At 67.2% G+C, this 17,605-nt stretch overlaps 1 protein-coding gene across 9 annotated transcripts in view; it reads right to left on the reverse strand.

The window, feature by feature from the left end:
- LOC117640641 (pumilio homolog 2-like) overlaps positions 1–17,605 on the reverse strand; it is a 109,192-nt gene that overhangs the window by 12,178 nt on the left and 79,409 nt on the right. The gene's annotated exons all lie outside the window — the stretch shown is intronic.

Below are 17,605 nucleotides of genomic sequence, written 5' to 3' on the forward strand. Positions count from 1 at the left end.
CGACGAGAACGAACTCGGCCCGCGAGGCCGGCCGTCCGGGCCGGGCGTCCAGGCGGCCGGGCAGGCCAAGCACCGCGTGCTGTGCTTTACGGCCGGCCCCTCGCACCGCCGAGGCCCTGGGGCGCCCTGCGGCCTACCCTACGGCGCCAAGGCCCCTGGAGGGGCGGCCGGGCGGGCGGGCGAACGCCGAGCGTGGCGGAGCGTGGCCGAGCGGCACGAAGACGAGCCGACGTGCCCCACCCTTCATTTCTGAAGAGTGCAAACCCATGCCCAGTCGTCATGCCCCCATCCCCCCGTTGGGTGTGGCCGAGGACGCGGCGGCCCGCTCGCCGGCCGCGCCCTCTGGCCCTGGCCGTCGCCGTCCCGGCCCAGCCCCCAAGGCACTGCAACGGCCGTCCGTTCATTTACCCCCGCGAGACGACCGCAACGAAGAAAAAGAAGCCGCGCAGGACGACAAGAAGCGCCTCCGCGTCTCCAGATTGTGGCCCGCCCCCCACCGCGGGCTTCCCAGCTAGACAAGAAGGGTGCCATGAACGAGATGACTAAAAACGAGGCGGGGTGGGCGGGGCCGCGGCCTGATACGCGTTTTGACGACGACGAGGGCGCACTTAATGGCCAGCGGCGCAGCGGCGCACAGCGCCACATGGCCGTCGAGGGCTGCGTACTACACCGCGGCGAGCAGGCACCGTCGGCGCCTACAGCCACCCGGCTAAGGAGCCCGAAAGGGTTACCCGCCGCCATCTACGGCGCCACACACACACAGACCGTTACGGCTTAGGCCAGGGGCTGAGCCGGCCAGCCCAGCCCAGCCCGCCAGCGGCCAGACAGCATTCGCCGACAAGAATGCCAATACCGCCGTGATAGGCAGCGCAGTGCGGACGACATCGACTGCATGTGTGTGCGTGTGTGTATGTGTTGCGATGCAGAGAAAGCTCCGACGGCGGGCTTTTGCGGCCAGTCCCGTCCAGCCACTAGTTTCCCGATATGGACTGGTGCGCGGCGCAGCATGGTACTGCAGCCGCAGCGCACAGTGGGCCAGACGACCGGTGGAGGCGGTCAAAACTCTGGGCGCGTTTTGAGCTCCAGAGTCGCTAAATTGGACTCGAACCGAACGTGTGACCCCACCAATGGATTGCTCTTTGAACGAGGAATCCATTGGTGGGGTCACACGTTCTGTTCGAGCCCTGTTCAGCGACTCTGGAGCTCAAAACGCGTTTAGAGTTTCAGCCGCCCCCACCGGTCTTCTAGCCCACTGTGCAGCGGCCAGCCAGCCTGGCCTGCAACCGCACAGTGTCCAGGCCATGCGCTGCTGCCCGCTGCTGCGGTCTGGCTGGACGAGTCCAGACGCCACGGGCCTTACGTCAACCGCGCGAGAAATGGCAGGCACGGCGGAGACGGACGGACGGACAGACAGACGCGCAGGCCGCCAGACTGTATGGGGCCCGGGAAGAGCGACCACGCCCCGTCATGGCGCTGGCAGCGCTGGCGGGATGCGCGATCACCAGAGAAAGCGACCGACTGACCAGCGAGGAGCCTCTTCATCGAAAACGCCCCACAACTGCAGTTTCATAAAAAAAAAAAATTAGTGCGCGAAAATTTGTTTGCGTTTTAACAGGCGCAGCAATTAAGGGCGGGGGGAGCGTGGCGCGAATGAATCAAAAGGCATTCCATTCCATTCCAGTCCGCTCCAGCGCGCCGACCCGTATTCCGCTTACGTGCTCACGTATTCCAGCCCAGAGGTCCCGAGGGGCGGAGCATAAAGCGGTCGGGCATTATCGCGCGCAGGTACCCGTCGCTCCGTCTCTCTCGCACCCCCCGCGGCAAGCGGCGCGAGTGCGAGAGAGACAGAGCGCGCCCTTCGGAATCAGCCCGCGGGGCGCACTACACTACACTCGTCGGGGGGTATGCAGTGCCAAGATACATGCAAAGCGAAGGGCGGGGCGCGGCGGGCCAGGTGAGCTTCGGGGAGGCTCAAAGCTCGCTGCTCGCGCCGAGTTCCCCGACGTGGCGCCACCCGCTCTGCAAACATGCGCGGGGGGCGTGGCGGGGCGTGGCGGGGGGTGGCGGGGGGTGCACGGCGGGCCGGGCCGGGGAGACGGGCCGACGAGGGAAGGGCGCTTAGCGAGACATGGCAAGAACATTTGCGAGTCAAATTTCCACCCCCGCCGCCGCCGCGCCGCCGCTGTGCCACCGCCTCCGCCGCACCCCGTCGTCCTCCCTCCTTCCGACGTCCGTCGGCGGGGCGGCGCGGCGGCGGCGCCCATCTCCGGGGCTGGAGCGGGCGAGCGACCGCGGGGATAAAACCCGTTTAAAAAGCGCGCCGTTTGCCCCTAATGACAGGCGGGGGGACGAAGACGGAACCACCCCTCCGCGCCTCTCGCAGCCGTCATGGCGCGTCGCCGTCACCCGGGCCCAAGGCACCCCATCCAAGCGCTGCTCCTCGACAGACAGACAGACAGGCAGACAGACAGCACGTGCCCGACGACGTGGCTGCGGCCCGCGCTCCGCTCATTGACTTTAATTGACCCGAAGGAGTCTCGAACCCGCGCCGCTTGTCGTACAAATCATTTGCCGGCAATGAATGGGACGCGGCGCGGCTCGGCGCGGCTCGGCGCGGCACGGTCCGCCGAGGACAGCGAATAACAGAGCTACATCACGCGCCGACGAAAACAAGCCCTTCCATCTCCCGGACCAGCGCGGCGGGGCTAGGCGGCGCTAGGCGGGGCCGGGCCGGTGGGGGCCACCCAACTCGCACCCGATATCGGATAAAGCACTTGGCCAATAATTGAGCCCCTGCCGGCCCGGCAGCGCCCGGCACGCTCATTCCGAACCGTGCTTTCCTTCGCAGTGCCGTCTCCCCCTCGCACTCGCGGGGGCGAGAGAGACAGAGCGACGGGCCCCCGTTCGGAATCGGCCTGGGCGGCCTAGACAGGGAGAAAGACCAAAGTGTCGTCAACTCCGCCGCGTCCTTCACCCCTTTCCACCAATTCATCGGAATCGCGACATGTGTGTACACGGCGAAGAAAGGGGAGAAAATGGGGGGGGGGAGAGACAAACAGCGCCGCTTTCGGTGCCAGTCGGCCGAGGCACCGCGGCGCCGTGCTCGTTCCCCAACACTTGGCCGCCGCGCTCACCACTCACCGCGCACACGGCCTGGCCTGCCTCGCCAGAGTCGGCCGCCAGCGAGACTGCCCCGCGCGCCCCGCTGGTTCGATGGCCGCCCCGCCCCCTCCGAGCAATCCATCAACCCCTCGGACGAATGTTCAAAGTGCCATACCCAGCGCCCCATCTGATTAAAGGCGCCCCCACGCCCCTCCCACCTGCCCCACAAAAACTTTCCACCACACAATCGTCTGGCCCCGGCAGGGCCGGCAGAGCCGCCAGCTGTAGGCTGCAGCCGCGCTATACATTCGTCTGCGCGCGCCTAGGCGCCCAGTCGTTTGGGGCATCGATCACAACTGCCGAACTCCTCGCGCGGATACAAGCAACCCCAGGCACCGAGTTCCGTCGGCCCGTCTCACTCGCACCCCGACGGGGCGCCCCGCGGAGCGAGAGAGACAGAGGCGGCGTTCCGACTCAGCCAGCACCCGCCGCGGCACCCTCCGCGCTGCAAGCTGTCGGCGGAGCGGAGCGGGCCGCCGCGAAGGGGCCCTCCCTCCGGCAGCACCGGCACACTGCGAATACCATCCCAGAAAACAACGACGGCCCAAACACTGAACAGGAGCGCCAACGCCAACCGGACGCAGGGCGACGCAGGGAGCGGGGAACGCGTGGGGCGCGCGAAGGCCGAAACACGGTCGCGGGCCCCGCCTGCCGCGCCTGCTGGAGTAAGGTCACGGAGGCAGCCCAGCGCCCGGCCCGGCCCGGCCCGTCCACACGCGGTCCACGACCCGGTCAGTCGCCGACCCGACCCGCGCCCATGCCGCGCCGCGCCACACTCCACACTTTCGCCACGGCGTCTTGGCGGCGCAGCTGGACGAGGAAGACGCTCCCTACTCCAGCCACTGCCCGCCCGCCCGTCCGTGTGCGTGCGTCTGTGTGTGTGTGCGTGTCCCCGGCAGGCCGGCCCACGCGCGCTTACGCCCCACCGACCGCTTTCCATAACTGCATAATCAAGCTTCGCGACGACATAATAGCGAACACGAGCGAGCAACGGCAGGCCGGCCGAACCCAACGACCGACCGACCGCGCCCAGCCAAGAGTACACACAAAGGCGGCCCAAAACACACACACACACACATGCACGTGCATGAGTACGAATGTGTGTGTGTGTGTGTGTGTGTCGATATCCGTGGCGGGGGCATTCCGGTACCGCCAGGTGTGAACTCGGCCTGACGGGGACGGTCGGCGGACACGCGCTGCGCCGCGAAGCCGCGCCGCCACCCCTCGCTACTCACGCCACCGCCGCCCCGCAGGGCCCGTCGACGTCGTCCTCATCCCTTACCTGCAACAAACAAAAAGCAGGGCGAACGTAAGAAAAAGGCGTCGCATTTCAATGAGGATCCGGCCGGGCCTCGGGCCGGGCAAACGCGGCAAGCGGGGAATTCCAGGCGCGCCGGCCGCAGCGGCGCGGCGACGCAGCGCCAGTGTCGCAAGAAGCCCCCGCCGGCGACCGCAGCAGCAGCACGCCATCCGAGAGCCTAGCCTGTTCTAGCCTAGACAAGCCGCCGGGCTCAAGGCGGCTAGGCCAGGCTAGGCCAGGCCCAGCCGAGCCGAGCCTTGGTGCGTCGGCTCGGGTTTCGCGCGCAGCTCGCGCAGCTCAAAGATCTAAAGAGGCCCTTCTCCGAGCCAATGCGGCGCGTCGAGAGGAGCGGGCCGATCCCGAACGGTCGCTCCGTCTCTCTCGCACTCCGTGGGCGCGCCGCACGCCGCAGGGAGAGAGAGAGAGACAGAGCGACGAAAGCACCGTTTGGAGTCAGCCCGGGAAAATACACCGCGCTGTATGTGCATGCAGCCGACGCGTCTCCGGCAGAAGAAACGAAAACGACAAAAAGAGAGAGAGAGACGGAACAGCGGCGGCCCGTGTGGGTGGCACGGAGAAGGAGGAAGTGCGAGAGAGTGTGACGGCAGCGAAATCGTCTGGAGAGCGAGAGAGACGGACGGAGAGGCCGGCCGGCCATCTAATTACTGTACCGGTATCGATTTATGCCGCGGCAATCGGAATGGCGGACTAATCTCATGAGAGAGAGAGAGAGAGAGACACGGAGAGATGATGGAGCCGGGACGGATCAGGAGGGAGAGAGAGGCGCACGTCTCTAGATCCAATATTCTATCCGCGCGAAACGAGAAGAAGAGAGGATACTGATAGAAACAAGGGCAGGGCGGCCGGGGCCCGCGCCAACTCGGATAGAGCTTTCGAACTTGTTTGATTCCCCCTCCCGTCTCGGCGCCTCAGTGCCGCCGGCCCGGCGACGACATCTTTACGAGGGCGGATTCACCTGGGGGAGGAGGAGGAGGGCCCCGAGATGTCCCGAGATGCCCGCAGCCGGGCGCAGCCTCTAGGCCGAGATGGGAAACATAATACAGGCGGCATCTACATCTCCTTGCAGTGGCGCGGAGCGACTTGGCGAGTCGAGGACCGCCCAGCCAAGCACACCGAGTGCAGCGCGCAGCCAATAAGCCAAAGGGAGACGCCCGGCAGCGGCGCCAGCAGACGAAACGTCAAAGAAACAATAACGCGACGAAATAAGAACCAGCCACACACACACAGCCAAGTCGGACGCATGCGTCATCCGCGCCGCACTTACGCGGCCCAGCCTGCGCCCGCTCACGCTGACGGACACACTGACAGGCAGCCGACGCGGCCCGGCCCGACCAAGGGCCCGACGGCCCCAAAAATAAAATAGGGCCCATCGATTGCCAAAACGGATTCACCGCGAGCCAGAGACACGTCGCGGACGGCGACGCGACAAGGGTGGCGACAGATCGCCATCACGCGCCTATTACGGTTCGGGGCGCATGCCAAAGCCCGCACAACAATGTCTGTTCAGAGAGACAGCGGCACGAGGTCACAGTGAAAGGTGCACCGCGAGCATCGTCGCGCTGTCTCTCTCGCGCCCCGCGGGACGTCCCACGAGAGCGAGAGAGACAGCGGCGCGATGAAAGCACCGAGCGGCTGGGCCGGGCCAGGCCGGGCCCCGCCACAGACTCGCGGTGCTCGCGGACTCCCCGCGCGGGCCGTCACACACTCACCCCACTAAGCCGGCCCTAAGTACGCGGCGCTGTCACCGGCAGGCAGGCCGCCGCCGCCGGGCTGCCAGGGCTTTGTGCTGCGCGCGCCACCTGTGTCCGTTCGCACCGGGTGCTGGCGGTGCTGGCGGTGGCAGTGCAGACCCTCCTCTAGGCCGGGCCAGGGCCCCGCCAGGGCCCCGCGCCTCCGAGGCCGGCGTCAATCAGCCCCCGCCCCCCGCGTTCAATATAACACGCGGAAACTAGAGCCGGGGCAGGTGGCCCCAAGGACACCGTCAACCGCCGCCGACGACGTCCTCGGCGTGGCTGGCGGCGCCGCCATCACTTTTCCTGCCAATAGCCACTCCAAAAATACGCGTCCAGAGCGCTATTCGCAGTCGTCGTCGCGCTGCAACACTCATCGGCGCGCCGAATGCCCCCCCCCCTCCCGCCGGCTGAACCTGTTTGTTCCGTTATGCCCCGCTCCGCAGGGCCGCAGCGCCGCGGCTCGCCGTGCCGAGGGCCGCGCTGGAGAGCACTCGCTCCTCTCTCTCGCACTCACGGGACGTCCCGAGCGCGCGCGAGAGAGACAGAGAGACAGCGACCAAAACGCAGTCCGCCGGAGGTTCCAGGCTCCAGCGGCGAGGCGCACTGCTTTGCACGGCTCCTAACGGGTCCCTCGCGGTGCCTCCCTAGGGCGCTGCCTCCCTCTCGAGCAAGCGGCGCGAGGTCTGCGATGACGGCCCGCGACGGCCCGCGCCGCGCGTCCAAGGAAGCAAAACCGCCGCTCCTTTTTTAAACCGCCGGATTTATTTCTATTATTATGCGAGAAAAACGGCGACGCTGCCGCCAGGGAGGCGGCCGAAGCGGCGGCGGGGCGCAGGTGCGAGGGGCTCTACGTGCCGCAGCGGCGCAGCGGCAAAAACGCAGCGCGCGATGCGAGGCAAAAGGAGGAAAACCGCACCCGCGCCAAATCCGGAGCCACAAAAAAAAGAGAATAACAAAGCGGGGATTCGAAGCCGCGGCGCTGCTTCATTTCCTTGCACCCGCTTGGCGCTTATGGCGCTCCGCGATCGTCATCGCCTGCTAATTGAATCGTATCCAGATTCAAAAGGAAGGGCCCGGGGCACACCCCGCGCTCTCACCACGCCCCACCCGCTAACGGAACAGACTCCGGCGGCGTGGCGGCGAGGTGCACCGCGGCATCACGACGACGGCCTGCTTGGCGTCGCTTGGCGCTCCGTTAGCCGCGAAGGGACTGGCGGGGCGGGGAAGAGGAGAGCGCCACAGACAGAGCCGCCGACCCAAAAGCAGCGTCGTCAGCCCGCCACCGTGCATTTCGACACCTTCCCGGCGTCGTCCTCCGCGGTGGACTTCCGGGTGGGGCGTGGCGGGGCGGGGCGGGGCGCGCCTCCAAGCCGAGCGAGCACTCTGGTGAAATGCTCCGCGGTATGAGAGGATTTCGGAGAGACGAGGAATTAGAATTAGATGGAGCCCCCTCGCAGTCGAGTAGGCCGTGCCCCCGCCCCTGGAATGCAATCCAGCCTTCTGCTGTCATCATCCACACCACTGCCCGGCACGGCCGGCACGGCTTTCCGGCCGCGGGACTTGCACCACGCCCCGACACTAACAGAAAGAAAACGGCGTCCAAAACGCGCTGCACTGCGAAAATCGATGCCGCCGCATCGCACGCCGTTTACACGCCAACACACACAAACAGCGAAAAAAAAAAAAAAAAAAAAAACAGCAGCGGTGTCAACAAAAGCGCGCGAGCGCGAAAGAAAAAAAGAAACTGGGGCGGTATTGGCGTCGTCGTGGTGCATGAATCAGCTGCAACGCGAAAACAAAAAAAAACTAGAGCAAATCCCACACTCGTTTTTCGTGCGTTTGTTCACCGACAGGTGGGACAGTAGTCGGATTCAATTGGCCGCGCCGCCTCCGCGCCGCCGTACCGTTGCGCCTTGCTTGCGCCCTGGGCCCGCCATTCCCGTGAGAGACTCAAGGCGGGCCCCGGACCGGGCCAGACAAAACCTCGCTCGCCTCGTCCAGGCCGTCCAGGCCGTCGCCGTGTCCGGTGCTACCCCCCCCCCCCCCCCCCCCGTGTATGACGGGGGGCTCCCGGCGTCATCAGCCCCGCCATTTTACGGCAAGGGCACCCCGGCGTGGCATTTGGCAAGATACGCCCTTATCCGGCGTGGGCAGGGCGGGGCGGGCGGGGCGGGGCGGGGCGGGCGGGCCAGGCTGACCCCGGTGGGGCTCGTCCGGCGAGGCGGTCCACCGCGACGCGGCCAGTGCCGCCAACGCCGCGTACCCTGCGGCCTGCCCTACCCTCCTCGGCGGCCGTCAGCCTATCAGCCTCCAGCGGCGGAATGGTTCAATCAGACGTCAGCGTGCAGAGTCACGTGCCGTGCGCGACCCCGCGCTCTCTCTCTCTCTCTCTCGCCCCCACGGGACGCCCCGTGTGTGCGACAGAGAGAGAGAGAGACATAAAGCAGCATGCAGCAGGTCTCGGCAGAAAGGTCGCGCTGGTATTTGAAAAGCAGGGTGCCGCCCCGAGGCGCGGCGCAGCCATCAAATACCAACGCCCCGCCGAGGCGTCGCCCGAGGCGCACCGCGCCGCCACCTGCCCGTGGCCGTGCTGCGGGCCGCGGGCTGCGGCGCCACCGTGACCGGCCAGCCCATTCATCGGCCAGTCCCGTTGGTCGGCGGGCCGGGCCTCGGGCCGGGCGGAGCGCGGGGCGGAGGCCCAGGCGAGCGAAGCGCCGAGCGAGGGGCACCGCGCCGCCAAGCGCCCCGGAGCGGTTCAGGACGTTCAGGACGACCGGACTCGATAATGCCCGCAGCCTTACGGCTTACGTCACTCGCCGACGCCGACCACACGGCCAACACGGCGCGCGACGTCGCCGACCGCGCCGGCAGACCCGGGGCAACAAATGGAGAGGCGGCTAGCTCCGCGACGCTCCGCGACGCTCCGCCCGCGCTAGAGCGCACGTCAAGGCAGCGAGGACTAGCAAGCCGGATGAGAAATGGCAAAGCCCCGCACCGCGACTCGCGAGTCCACCGGCCGGCCAGGCCAGAGGGCGATGCCTTCGAGTGTCATTGTCCAGGACAACGACGCCTATCTTTCTTACAAGGGCCGCCGCCGCCGCCGCCACTGCCTCTCCAGCGCGGGGCCGCCGCGGGCCTGGACTCAGTCGAGCAGTTTCCCAGGCCGGGGGCCCCGCCCCGCCCCGCCCCGCCCCGCCGTCACCCGTACCGCGGGTACGCCAAGTCGAGAGTTCAGTGACCACGCCGACGCCGCCCGGCCTGGAGCAGCGAGCCCAGCTCGGAGCCAAGCAGGCCCCGCGGCGCGTGGTGGCGGTGCGGCCCCAGGCCTGCCCAGGCCGTGGCCGAGAAGCGGGCGCAGCGCTCTGTCCCTCTCGAACCAGCGAGAGAGACGGAGCGGCGAGGACACTGTTCACCAACAGGGAGCGATTAAAACACCTGCGGGCTGCATCGCCAATCCATTGACCCGGGCCGCGGCGCAGCCCACTCCAGCAGCTGACTGGCCTGCCCCGGCCCGGTCCTGCCCCACCCAGAGCCGGATCATCCAGCTTGTAGTACTACACGGCCAGTTGCCGTCCCGACCTCCCCTCTCCCCGGCCAACACGTTCCCAAACGAAACGGGACGAGTTGGCCGCGCTGCCCGCGCCGTCACCGCACTGGAGCCCGAAGCGCCACTTCTTCAAGGCGGTGGCTCCCCCGCGGACGCTCTGGACCGACCCAAGCCGGCCCTACAGCATGCCCTTCGCACGAGTTTTCAAAGGCATTTTCGACCGTTTTGAACAATTCTGCCAGCCGGGAAACAGCCGCGACCCCAGGCGACCCCAACCACCTCGCCGCGACCCCTCGAAATCTTTTCGCGACCCCAAGGTTGCGAACCGCTGAGCTAGTCGCCAGCAGACGGATTCCGAGAGTAGTTTGCGCCGCTGTCTTCGGAACTCTATGGGACGCCCTAAGAGTGCGAGACGGGCAGCGCGACGAAAACGACTCTCGGAATCAGTCTGCACGCACCGCGACCAACCACCGCGCCGCGGCAAATTATGTTCTGGGCGAGCGGGCCGGGCTCGGCCTCGATATCCGTCTTTCGAAACAACAAGTGCGCCGTGCCGGGCGTGCCGTGCCCCGAACGGGCCCCGTGCCTCGAAATTGGTTCGGATCGGCGACGGTGCTGGGACCGCAAGCAAGGCCAGCTCAATCTGGGGGACGAGGGACGCCACGGCGCCACACTGCGAACGAGCGGCACGGCGCGGTCCGAGCGCCGTCCGGCACACTGCCCGGCCGACTCGCTAGCCTTTTCATTTTATTGCCGTCTTCCTCGACCACCGCGTCCACGGCAAGGCAAGGGCCCCTCGTCCTGGCCTGACCCACTGCACAACTCCATCAACCATTGTCACGGCACCGATGGCGGCGGGCGGGACGGACGGGCGGCAGGCGCCCGCCCACGGGCCCTACCCTACCCCACCCCACTTCTACAAAAGTTATTTCGATTCTCCCCCTCCTCATCGAAACAAATCCAGCAGTCCGATTCCGTCTCTCTCTCTCTCGCACTCACGCAGGCGTCCCATAAGGGCGCGAGAGAGACAGAGCGACGCGGTTCGGGTTCGGCGCGGCGCCCGTGTCAGGCCCCGGGGGCGCGCGAACTGTCCCCGAGGGTGGCCGCCGAGGAGCTTGTCGGCCCACGGCGCAGCGCGCAGCCACGCAGCGCGTAATCCCATTCGGGGCGCCGGGCTGTCATCGCGCGGATTAGCCCGCCTTACGGTGCAGGCCCCGCCAAGCCGCCAAGCCGCGGCTCAGCGCAATCGCGGCAGAGGCGCCAATCAGAGTCACACCGCGTCACGCAACGCGACAAGTACCGCGTCGCCGAGGCAGCGGGGGGCAAGCCAACGCGCCGCGCATTGTGGGCAACCGGGCAAGACACACAGACGGAACGGGCCGAGACGCACCGCCGTCAACAGCAGCATCGCCAGCATCGCATGCAAATCGTGTCCTCTCCCTCCACTAACTTGCGACATCCCCCCACCCCTCCCGAGGTTCGGCCGGCGCCGGGCCGCACGTCAAAATCAGATTACAGTGGAGCCACTGCCGTCATCATTTCCACATCACAGCGGGGATCAAAGCACGGCAGCACGGTAGCGCTAGCCGCGGCCACCGGGATTACGAGCGAGCCCTTTTATCAGTGCAGGGACTTAGCGGCGTCATCCGCGCCCTCGAGTGCGTCGCCGCGATAGACGAGCGTGCCGAGATAGACGAACGGCCGGCCGGCCGGACCGAGCGCCCGATTTGGGTCAGGCTGTCGCCCTGTCTCTCTCCATTGCGACAGAGAGAAAGAGAGGGAGAGCCGCCCGGAGGAAGCCAGCCAGAAGGAGGACCGCGTCGACTTCGGGTCCTCCTCGTCCTCCTGCCGCCAAGCCGCGCCAAGCGGACAGCCTTCCACCTTCCACCGCCCTAGACGAGATTAGGCTTCGGACTGAGACAGCCGGGCGCCGGAAGTCCGCCGAACGGAGCGAGAGAGCGAGAGAGAGAGAGAGAGAGAGAGAGAGAGAGAGAGAGAGAGAGAGAGAGAGAGAGAGAGAGAGAGAGAGAGAGAGAGAGAGAGAGAGAGAGAGAGAGAGAGAGAGAGAGAGAGAGAGAGAGAGAGAGAGAGAGAGAGAGAGAGGGAGAACGGTCCGGGCTCCGCAGGAAACCCCACTGAGCGACCGACTTGGCCGACAACGCCTGCGGCCCCGCTGGCCCGCCGAGCACGGCTGCGCCACGGGACGGCCTACCCGCAAGGCGTCATGGCGGAAGAGTGGCGTGGCGTCCAGCAAGTCCGATACAGAACGCCCAGCCAGTCGGCCCGGCCAGCCGCAGGAGCCACCGCAGGCGAGCCCAGCGTGCAGTGACCCCAGAGGCCAGGCCAGGCCGCCGCGACCCCCAAGGGCCCCGGCCAGCCCGCTGCCCAGCAGGCTACATGCAAGGCGTATTAGTAGGAGGCGACCGCACAGCATTACGCAAATTGAAAACGGACTCCGCCGGGGCCTCCGTCTCTCTCACTCGCGTCCACAAGTGCGACAGAGACAGCGCGACGAAACCGCGGCGCAGGATGGCCCGGGCCTGGCCGGGGCACGCGTGTCGATGGCGGGCGTCGTCGGCCACGCCGATCATGTTGGGCAGCACGCGGCGGCACGCCGATAACGGCCGTCACACGAAGGGCGCCGCGCCGCCCGGCACGCCACTGTAGTGAGTTGTCATGTCCACACGAGAGGCGTGCCTGCCCATCGGAAAGCGCGGTCAGGCGACGCGAACCGGAACGCGCTCGCCGAGCAGGAGATGCAGGCCGCCAGGGCCAGGGCGGCCAGGGCGGACCACGCCCCCCGGACGCAACACACGCACTCCACCACTACTGTTGCAGATTCGCGATGCTGCACATTTGCGTTGCAAATGCAGCCTCAGCGCACGCACACACACGGACACGGAATACCGCCCCGAAAAGGCGGGCCTTTGAAGGTGGCGGTGCAAACGGCACGGGCAAATGACAGTCAATTTCGCACCGCGCGCACCGCGTCCCTGAGGCCACGCCATCGAAGTCCCTCCCACGCACAGTGGCGCGACCGCACCACAGCACGTACACCGCGAACGAACGGTGCTCTCTCTGTCGCTCCCGACCCAGGCTCCGCCTGAGTGCGAGAGAGACGGAGCGACACCGTCCGGATCCAGTCTCGGCGGCGCGCGCAAAACGGGTCCGTTCAGAGTCCCACGTGAACCAGGCACGAAACAACGAGCAGCCAGTATTCTTCCGACCGCCGCACACTCGTCGAGGTGCATCCGTCCCGACAGTGGCGCAGCCAGGGCGCAGCCACACCACACACCATGCGCCTCGTCACCAACTCCAGTCGTCTTCCCCGAAACCGCATTTCCACTCCGCTGCGGTACACGAACGTACTGCACACACAGCGCCCCGCCTCCATGCTTTCGCGCCACACGGATGATTGCCTCGCGAGAGCGACAACAACATGTCGCCAAAAGACAAAAGACGGGCGCAATAAATCCGCCACCAGGGCCATCACGGCAGTGTCGCGGCGCGGCCGCGGCAGCCACACGGTCCGAGCACCGGACAGGCGCGGCGCGCGATGCGCGAGGCAGCGGCCCGATAACCACAGAGCATCCCTCACGCCGGGTGTGCCGGTGCGCCGCGGTGCGCCGTACCGAGCCGAGCCATAACCGAGGGAACATCAGTTGCATAACAGCCAGCCGGCCGAACGTACGAACCAGCGTACGCTCCAGCCAGCACGGCCCAGCCCCGCCCGACACGGCCACATCCATTCACACACACACACTCGCAGAGACACCACCACACGGGCGCGCGAGCGCGGGCACAAATGCGAAATATCCTTGACGACCCCCGCGCATACGCGAACGCCCCTCCCTTCGCCGCCGCGGCGCGCCGCCTCCGTGCATTACCGCTGGGCGGCGCAAGGCAGCGCAGCGCACACATGGTGCTCGTAATAAGGGCATCCTTGAAGGCGGCAGCGCGGCAGCCTCGACTCGCTCCGTGGCAGCAAGGCGGCCCGGCAGCACGCTAGGGGCGTCGCCGACTCGCCGCGCGTCGTGCCCCGGTCCGGCCCGCTCGGCCAGCGCACTCCGTCCCTCTCGCACTCACGGGGCGACCCGCACAGGTGCGAGAGAGACCGAGCGACGAACAACGACTCTCGGAATCGGTCTGCGGGCCGGGGGAATCGTGCGCTTTGCTATTGAACTGGAAGGTCAAAGAACCGCACTTGTGCAGGCTGTTCCATCCCGGCCATGGCTGGGTACATAGAACACGGAGCGAGGCGGCCAGCACGGCGGGCACCTCCAGCGCGCGCGGCTCGCAATTAGGAGCACGAAGAGGGCCGAAGGACGAGACCAAGGCGGGGATGATATTCGATAGGGACGAGGCGCCGTGCCCCAAGGGCCCCAAGGGCCGAGAAACCAACCCGCCGTTCCGATTCGGACTTCGGACGCTCCGAAACAACGTCTGCCAGCGCGGACCAGGTCCTCTCCGTCCACGCCACTCGAAGGCGAGTGCACCCCCGGAACACGGTGGAGCGATAAGCGGCGGCGGAAGCGGCCCGCCTCGGACCCCCAAAGTCACGTCACATCACGCCGAAGTCGCCCAGTCACCCCCCCACTCACTCACTCAAGCGCGACGGGCACAAGGAGCGCACCGAACCGAGGCTGTCCTTACCTGGAACAGAGACAAAGCCAATTCAGATTAGAGAGGCGCCAACGCCAAAGCAAGCAGCCGACAGCCAGTCGAGCCGAAACAGCGCGAGGCGCGAGGCCCAAACAGTCGGAAATGGGAAACGCGGGCGGCGCCAGCCAATGGCGGCGCGGCATTGCGCTGTGCGCGGTGGTGGCGGGCCGGGCGGGCCGGGCGCAGCCACGCCACAAGCAACCGCAGGCACAGCGAGATAGAGGTGAGCGGGAAGCCCAGTCCCCTTGCCGCCGTTCACACCACAATCTCGCTTATTTTCATTTCAAATTGGCCAGAGATTCGCGCCGAGCATCTCGCCGTCGCCCCTCCCCCTCTCCCCTCCCACAAACCGGAATGCAGCCTATCCATTCCGATGCCGTGATAAGCCCATGCACCTCTCCGGGCGCGCGTTCGAACGCGCCGCTTCCGTCTCCGTCGCTCCGGCCACTCACAAGGCGCGCGCGACAGAGAGAGGGAGACAGAGAGACGGAGCGGTGCTTCCGAACGCCCTTCACAGGGAGCGTTCCGAACCGCGCCACAGCGCTCCGGTGGGGTAAATGCGACCGTGTGCTGGCTGCTGGCCTCAGCCAAAGGCAACCAAGGGCCTAATTGAACATAAATCGTTTTCCACCACGCCCGGCACGGAGCGGGGCGGAGCGGGCCGGGGCTGCCACCACACATCGGGGCGCGGGTGGGGCGGCGGCAACAGCCAGCAGCTGATTGAAGAGAAAGACGCGCCTCCCCGCCAACAACAACGAGGCCGTCACCTCGCCCATTAGCGGCGCCGCGTGCGAACCGCGCGCAGCGCTGTCTCTCTCGCGCCCCTGCGGCCCTACGGGGCACCCCACGAGTGCGAGAGAGAGAGACGCGGCGCGCATGCACACGCCGGGTCAGGACTGCAAGTGCAACACAACGCAACGCGCTGCTGGTGCAATCAGCCACTCCATTACTCAGCCAACAGAAGCAGACCGCCAGGCTACTGCCGCCGCCAGGCGGGCGTGCCGGCGTGCCCCCTTAGCGAGCACCACGTCGAGCACCCCGCTCTCGACGGTCTCGACCGCGCGCCGCACCGCACACCGCACCGCGGAGCCAGCGCCACGCCACTATCATCCATTTCGTCCCACTAATGATACCGTGAACCCCCCGGTCCCCGAGCCTTTGTTCCCCCGGCACGGCACGCCACGGCGGAGTCGTCTTCCAATCCCGGACGAGAGACATCGACCTGCGGCAACAATGGCCACTGCTCTCATGCGTCCCCGCGTCCCCAGTCCCCGCCCGGGTCCGGTCTGGTCCGCGTCGCCGACCGTCTTCGCCATCTCCAAGCGCCTCGCCCCGCCTCTCCTCACCGCCTTGCTGTTGTTGCCGCTTCCTGGCCGCGTTTCATAACGCACCGCCCCCTATTTCTGGCGGCGAGTGCCGGAAAAGGAAAGAAGAAAAGCACGGCCCGCAGGCCGAGGGCCAGGCCGAGGGCCTCGACGGAGCGGAACCGAACACTGCTCCACTACGGCAAGGCGACCAGGCCAGCCAAGGGGCGGCCAGCGCACATCAACGCACAGCACGGCCCGCACTCATCTCCAGCAGCACGTCGCTCTGCCTCTCTCTCTCGCACCCCTGCGGCACGCCCCGCGAGTGCGAGGGAGACGGAGCGACACACAGCATCGCAGCGGCGCTGCTCCGCCACCACGGCCACAGCATCGCTGTCATGCCTCCCTTTATGGCGTTGTTAAAGCATCTCACGTAAATGTCTGGCGCGGAAGGCATACCAATAGATTGCTCACGTCGTCCAGCCGGCAAAAGTATTACAATAAAGCAGAACGCGCGCGCGCGCTCGCCCTGGCGGGGCGGGGCTCCGCGATATGAAACAGGCACGGCGCCGAGGCGGCCTAGGCCGAGGCTGCTGGGGGGCTTCGCGCGGCTTGGCGGCTTGGCGGCGCCGCGACTGCGGCCGACACGTCCGCGCCTGGGGCCTCGCCTGGAGCCTCGCGCCCTGCCTGGCCCTGCCCGGCCCTGCCTGTGTTCCACGCTCCCTCTGTTTGCATTCCCCATTCGAGTCGCAGCGCGCGAGACGAGGCGTCAATCAGAGAAGGCCGTCCCGCCACGCGGCGCCACGTGCTCGTCCGACAGGGCCTCGACGCCGTGCTCATCGATGTGCTGGAGTGGAGTGGGTACACTGCAGGACAAGCACACTGCTGGAAGTGGCCGAGGCGTACACTGTCCGGACACACACGCTCCGGCAGAACAATGTCGTGCCGATGCAGGCAGGTCCGCGCCAAGCCGAGTCGAGGCATGGCAGCACGGCCAAGGCAGAGGCCATTGACAGTGCCCGCGGCACAACTAGACCCCTCGGCGCGGCCCGCCTGGCCTGGCTTCGCCGCTAGCTTTCTCCAGCAGCGTGCTTCGCGGGGCCCCGCCCCGCCCCGCCCCGCCGCGGGGTTCTTGGTTCTCGGTCCGCGGTTCCCACCACTCCCCGGCCCGGCCCGTCCCGGAGGGCCCCCCACAGGCCAAGCCGCGCCGAGTCTGCCCTGTTGCAACTCTAGCGACTCTCGGCGAGGCGCAGTACGAAGTACAACGCGGCGCCGCGGGCCGTCCCTCGCGCCTTGTCCCTCCACGGCCTCCACCGCGTCGTCGGATCGGCGCACTACCGCCTACAAAGCGACTTATTTGCAGCAACACCACCGGCGAGGCTAGACGCGACCCAATTCACGGGCCGGCCGGGCAGTGTGGCGGCCCCTATGCATTCCAGCACGACGAGCCAAAGGCGGCTTGCGAACCGGCACGGCGCGGCGCGGCCTGCAACTTCATGCTAGCCCCATCTAGCGAGTCAGCCAGCACCGCGGCGTTTTACGAGCGCAAGCTTTCCGCCACGCCCCGCCACGACGCGCACGCCGACGTGCGCACTTTGAAATACGGCCGCCGACGCGCGCCCTTCGACCGGGGCGCGTCCCTGGACGTCCCGGACGCCCCAGACAGGGTCAGGTCACCGCGAGGTCTACGAACGTACCGCCAGCGACGCCCGCGGCAGCGCAGTCCCGCACGACGGCGTCCTCGTGGCCGCCCATCCAGGCCCGGCCGCACGCAGCACGCACTCCGCGGAGGCGCCGCATCGCACTTTTCCTTTCTGCTCCAGATTCCACATTCCACAGCCAGGCGGGCAAGTGGCGCGGCCGGGCGGCGCGGCCA

This window comes from Thrips palmi, unplaced genomic scaffold (assembly GCF_012932325.1).
Source record: "Thrips palmi isolate BJ-2018 unplaced genomic scaffold, TpBJ-2018v1 HiC_scaffold_12, whole genome shotgun sequence".
Lineage (NCBI taxonomy): Eukaryota > Metazoa > Arthropoda > Insecta > Thysanoptera > Thripidae > Thrips > Thrips palmi.